This window comes from Cervus elaphus, chromosome X (genome assembly GCF_910594005.1).
Source record: "Cervus elaphus chromosome X, mCerEla1.1, whole genome shotgun sequence".
Taxonomy (NCBI): Eukaryota; Metazoa; Chordata; class Mammalia; order Artiodactyla; family Cervidae; genus Cervus; species Cervus elaphus.
This window is the reverse complement of record NC_057848.1, coordinates 47,213,061-47,219,518: the sequence shown is the minus strand read 5'-3', so window position 1 is coordinate 47,219,518 and position 6,458 is coordinate 47,213,061. Positions and strand designations below refer to the sequence as shown.

General features: G+C 38.8%; 1 pseudogene across 1 annotated transcript; it reads left to right on the top strand.

Annotated features, from left to right (window-relative positions):
• Window positions 1-2,005: 2,005 nt before the first annotated feature.
• LOC122690733 lies at window positions 2,006-3,076 on the top strand (annotated as a pseudogene). The gene is made up of 2 exons (XR_006340088.1): window positions 2,006-2,540; window positions 2,725-3,076. The product of XR_006340088.1 is annotated as a 40S ribosomal protein S4, X isoform-like (transcript).
• The last annotated feature ends 3,382 nt before the right edge of the window (window positions 3,077-6,458 follow it).

The following is a 6,458-nucleotide window of genomic DNA, read 5'->3' as shown; positions in this document are numbered from 1 at the left end:
ATCTAGAAACAGAGCTTACACTCTTCAAGAAACTAGCTCAAAATGAATCACAGATCTAAAAGTAGAATGTAAAACTATAAAACTCCTAGAATATAACATAGGAGAAAATCTAGATGATCTTGGATTTGAAAGTGACTCTTTAGATAAAACACCAAAGGCGCAATTCATAAAAGGAAGGATTAGTAAATTGGACTTGATTGAAATTAATACTTTGCTGCTCTGCAAAAGACACTGTCAAGAGTATGAATAGTTGATCCACAGACTGGGAAAAAATATTTGCAAAACACATATTTGATAAAGGATTTAAGTTATCCAACATAAAGTCTTAAAATGAAACTGTAAGAAAACAAAAAGCCTGATTTAAAAAAATGAGCCAAAGACCTTAACAGTCACCTCACCAAAGAAGATATACAGATGGCAAATAAGCATATGAAAAGATGTTACACATCATATGTCATCATGGAAATGCAAATTAAAATACTAATGAGATACCAGTACACACCAATTAGAATGGCCAAAATCCAGAACACAGACAACACCAGTTGCTGGCAAGGATGTGGAGCAACAGGCATTCTCAATCATTGCTGGTGGGAATGCAAAATGGTATAGCCACTTTGGGAGACAGTTTGGTGGTTCCTTTAAAAACTAAAAATACAAAAAAAAAAAAAATAAAATAAACAGTAAAAACTAAAAATACATATAGTTCAGCAATCATGCTCCTTGGTATTTATCAAAAGAAGCTGAAAACCTAGGTCCATATAAAGACCTGCACGCAGATGTTTATAGAAGATTTATTCATAATTTCCAAAACTTGGAAGCAACCACAATATCTTGTAGCAGGTGAATAGATAAACTGGTACATTTAGACAATGGAATACTACTTAGTGATAAAAAGAAATAAGCTATCAAGCCATAAGAAGACATGGGAGAATCTTAAAATGCATGTTAGTAAGTGAAAGAAGTCAATCTGAAAAGGCTATGTGTTGTAGGATTCCAACTATATGACATTCTGGAAAAGGCAAAACTATGGAGACAGTAAAAAGATCACTGGTTGCCTGGGGTTGGGGTCGGAGTGAGGGATGAATAGAATGAATAAGGAGGAATGAATGAGGAGCTCAGATAATTTTTAGGGCAGTGAAAATACTCTCTTTGATATTTTTTTTTCTCTTTGATATTTTAATGATGGATATGTGTCATTATACATTTGTCATTATACATTATACATAGAATGTACAAGACCAAGAGTGAACTCTAATGTAAACTATGGACTTTGGATGATAATCGTGTATCAATATAGGTTGACTGATTTTTAACAAATGTACCACTGTGGGTGCAGAGTGTGGATAATGGGGGAGGCTATCCACGTGAGGAGGCAGAAGGGATATTAAAAAATCTCTGTATCTTCCACTTAGTTTTGCTGTGAACCTGAAACTACTCTAAAACATAAAGTCTATCAAAAACTATTCTTAACTTTCTTCAAGCAATGCACAGAACTGACAGTGCTGAGAAATTAGTGTTCCTGCATCATAACGTCAAAATTTATAATGTGAAAACCTCATTTGTAAACAAATATTTATAATCATTTTCCAATAATGTTTTGAATTTACTCTTCTATTCCAGATGTTTTTTCCATTAATATGATAGTGTTATCTTTGGCCTCAGCTTCAGGAAAATATTGACTTTAAGATGTGGCCATTTAGCATTTTGCCTAAATGTATATTCAGTGCACCCCTAGTCACCAAGTAAACCAGAACCTCAGAGTCACTAGGAGTATTTCACTTAATCCGCTATCAATTTTCTGATTCATCCAATGGGCGTGTGTTCTAGTTCCTCCTCAGTTTAGGGGTACATTCATAACTTAATATCACTTTGAAAAAAGAAGATAGATGTCTTACCCTTTCCCACATGCAGAAGTTTTATTGTCAAAAACCAGGAGTGACAATAATAGAAGGCTTCAAACCAACCCTTAGAAAATCACAGTCACCTATTTTCGTGCCTAGCACAGCCATGGCTTGGGGTCCCAAGATGTCCCTGAAATGTGTAGCAGCTCCAAAACATTGGATGCTGGATAAACTGACTGGTGTGTTTGCCCCTCTTCCATCTACCAGCCCCCACAAGCTAAGGGAATGTCTCCCCTAATCATTTTCCTAAGGAATAGACTTAAGTGTGCCCTAACAGGAGATGAAGTAAAGAAGATTTGCATGCAGCATTTCATTAAGATCGAAGGCAAAGTCCGCACAGATATAACCTACCCTGCTGGTTTTATGGATGTCATCAGCACTGATAAGATTGGAGAGAATTTCCATTTGATCTATGACACCAAGGGTTGCTTTGCTGTTCATCATATTACACCTGAGGAGGCCAAGTATAAATTGTGCAAAGTAAGAAAGATATTTGTGGGGACAAAAGGAATCCCTCATCTGGTAACCCATGATGCTCGTACCATCCGTTACCCTGATCCCCTCATCAAGGTGAATGACACCAATCAGATTGACTTGGGGACTGGCAAGATTACTGATTTCATCAAATTTGACACTGGTGTGGCTCAGACGGTAAAGCATCTGTCTGCAGTGCAGGAGACCCGGGTTCGATCCCTGGTTCGGGAAGATCCCCTGGAGAAGGAAATGGCAGCCCACTCCAGTATTCTTGCCTGGAAAATCCCATGGACCAAGGAGCCTGGTGGGCCACAGTCCATAGGGTCGAAAAGAGTCGGACACGACTGAGCGACTTCACTTCACTTCACTTCACTTCACTTCAACGACTGGAGGTGCTAACCTGGGAAGAATTGGTGTGATTACAAACCGGGAGAGACATCCAGGTTCTTTTGATGTAGTTCATGTGAAAGATGTGAACGGCAACAGCTTTGCCACATGGCTCTCAAACATTTTCATTATTGGCAAAGGCAACAAACCGTGGATCTCACTTCCCCGTGGAAAGGGTACTCGCCTTACCATTGCTGAGGAGAGAGACAAGAGATTGGCAGCCAAACAGAGAAGTGGATAAAATGATCTCTACATGATGTGATTGGAAAAGTCTTTGTACTTAATTAAAGATAATACAAAGTGAAAAAAAAAAATGAAAGAAAATTACAGTCGCCATTTTGGGTAGACATTCCCCAACATTTGTCAAGCTCAGCATCAACAATTTTTTTCTAATTGGCGTATAGTTGCTTTCCAGGTGGCGCGAGTGGTAAAGAACCCACCTGCCAATGCAGGAGACAGAAGAGACACAGGTTCCATCCCAGGGTCAGGAAGATCCCCTGGAGGAGGGTATGGCTACCCACTCCAGTATTCTTGCCTGGAGAATCCCATGGACAGAGGAGACTTGTGGGCTACGGTCCATAGGGTCACAAAGAGTTGGACACGACTTAGTCACTTAGCACACACACATGTGTAGTTGCTTTACAGGGCTGTGTTAGTTTCTGCTGCACAACAACGTGAGTCGGCTATACAGGACAAACAATCGTATACAGTAAGTCAATTCTTTTGGTTACCTGGGCATACCTTTTACAACTAGTTCCTCCTCGGTGGCTGGCCCATCAGGAAGTAGCATTGTCCAAATCCAAATCTTTCCTGCTGTTCTTTTTCATGACGGATTTGGTTACTTTCCAGCCTAAAATTGCTATAGCATTGCTCTCTAGTTTAGAATTTGGGGGTTTGATTCATCTGTGTGCTAAAGCAAATCCCAACTTACTTCTCGAGAGTTATTTTGGCTCTGACAGTGTGTATTCCCTTGGCCTGCCTTCACATTTTTAAATTTATTTTTTATATTTTTTTCATTTATTTTTATTAGTTGGAGGCTAATTACTTTACAATATTGTAGTGGTTTTTGCCATACAGTGACATGAATCAGCCATGGATTTACATGTGTTCCCCATCCCGATCCCCCCTCCTGCCTCCCTCTCCATCCATTGAAGGGCCTTGGCTTTCTACTCCAGGATGGGTTCTTGTTTGGCTCATCTTCTACTCAGATTGACTTTTAAAACACATGGCTCTGTACTTTAGGAAACACAGAATAGCTGTGCTCTAAGGATTTGTCAGACAGCATACCCTCAAACCCACAGTTGCCCAACTTATCAAAAACTCTGAGAGAAATCAAATTTTATGGAGGATTGCCTGAAGGCTGTTAAGTCCATCCACTTCTCTGTTCTAAAATTTATCCCTGGATAAAAATGTATCCCTGAATACAATAAAACTGTATCCCTGGACAAAATTGTCCCTGACATAACTGTTTTTTTAAAAATTGAGATATAATTTACATACCATAAAATTCTTTTTAAAGTGTACAAGTCAATGTTTTTTTAGTATATTCAGAAAGTTGTGTAACCATCAGCACAGTTATTATTTGGAACATTTTCATCACCCCTCCCCCCAAAAATCCCATATTCATTAGCTGTCATACCCTCTTTCCCCATACCAATTACCATCATCATCCACTGCAAACCATTTATCTCTTTTCTCTTATGTGAAAGTGTTAGCTGTTCAGTCGTGTCCGACTTTTTGCAACCCCTATGGACTATAGCCCATCAGGCTCCTCTGCCATGAGATTTCCCAGACAATACTGTAGTGGGTTCCCATTTCCTTCTCCAGGGGATCTTCCTGACCCAGGGATCAAACCCGTGTCTCTTACATCTCCGGCATTGGCACACGGGTTCTTTACCATCTGAGCCTCAGGGAAGCCCTTTTCTCTTATAGATTTGTCTTTTCTAAACAGTTCATAAATGGAATCACCCAATATATGGCCTTTTTTGACTAGAGTCTTTCACTAAGCATAATATTTTCAAGATTCATCCATGTTGCAACATGTATCATTACTTCATTCCTTTTTTATGGATGAATAATATTCCATTTGTGGACATACCTCATTTTATTCATTCATTCATCATTTGGTTGCTACTTGGCTTTTATCTACTTTCTGGCTATTGTGAATAATGCTGCTGTGGAACTACATTTTTTTTTTTTTTAGCTCTGCCATGTGGCTTATGGGATCTTATTTCCCTGACCAGGGATTGAACCTGGAACCCCAGAAGTGTAAGCACCAGAGTCAGAACCACTGGACATCAGGGAATTTCCTGAAACAACTTTTAGCATTACACTAATAGCATACACTGAGAGATGTCATAAGAAATATACTAGAAATGTGAGATTTTTGACAGTAAGTAAATTTATTGCCCAGGATTCTATCAATAAGAATGCATGAGTTCGGCTTAATCTGAAAAACTTAGATGCTTAGAGACACTGTGGCAATCTTTTCACTTTTGGTGTTCACCTTTAGAAAACTTGGAAACAAATTTATGGCCCACTTCTAGCAGGTATCCAGGATCTTGATTTTTACTTTTAATTATCTTTTGTCCTGGTTACTTGCTTATTTTTATATCGTTGTATTACACTTGTTTGGACAACATAGGGTATAAACATTAATGGACATTTAGCCTCCTCTACAAGTCATGACTCACAGAAACAGGGCCTTGAGTATTGAGAGAAAGCAAACTAGAAGTCAGTTGAACAAGAGGACCATACACATAGTCTTTTAAATTTTAATAACTGCCTTCAAGGCAGAGATGTAAAATTGTAAGTTACTAAGACAGCAATAAAAAATCATGTTGTCTTTATCCACATTTTCTAAAATGGGATCCTAGAAACACTAGAGGTTCTTCAGTTATATTTTCTATCAAACAGATTTAAACTACCTATGGAACTCATTTGTTATTTTAACCCATTTGTATATAGGGGTTTCATGTAAAATTTCATTTTACAGGATAGTTCTAAAATGCTTGAAAATTCCTGGGAGTGAGAAAAACAAGAGACAGGTAGCTGGGGGGACAAAGGGATTCCCAAGTGACGCAGTGGTAAAAAATCCACCTGCTGATGCAGGAGAGGCGGGTTCGATCCCTAGGTGGGGAAGATCCATCCCCTGGAGGAGGAAATGGCAACACACTCCAGTATTCTTGCCTGGGAAATCCCATGGACAGAGGAGCCTGGCGGGCTACAGTCCATAAGGTCGCTAAGAGTTGGACACGACTGAGCATGCACATAAATGCATCTGGAAAATGTGGGTTTGCCCTTAAACTGCTTTGTTATTCCCTAGGCATGCTTTCTTCTTTGTAGAAGAGGTGAGTTGGATTAGAAATTTCTGAGGTTCTTTCCAGCTCTGCCACTCTATAAGTCACAAAAATTAAATAGCTATCCGAATGCAGCCCCACTACCAATTATTTAACAAGGCAAAATCTTATTTAAACAGATTGCATTGATTTAGGTTCGAGGAGTTCTGTCATACAGGAAGTGAATAAGCCATCAGTGGTGTTCTTGTTCCTTTTGTTACTTAAACTTTTGAATTAAAACTGTACATATTTTTAAAACTTTTTATTTTATATTGGAATATGGTGATTAACAATGCTGTGATCGTTTCAGGTAGATAGCAAAGGGACTCAGCCATACATATACAGTATCCATTCTCCC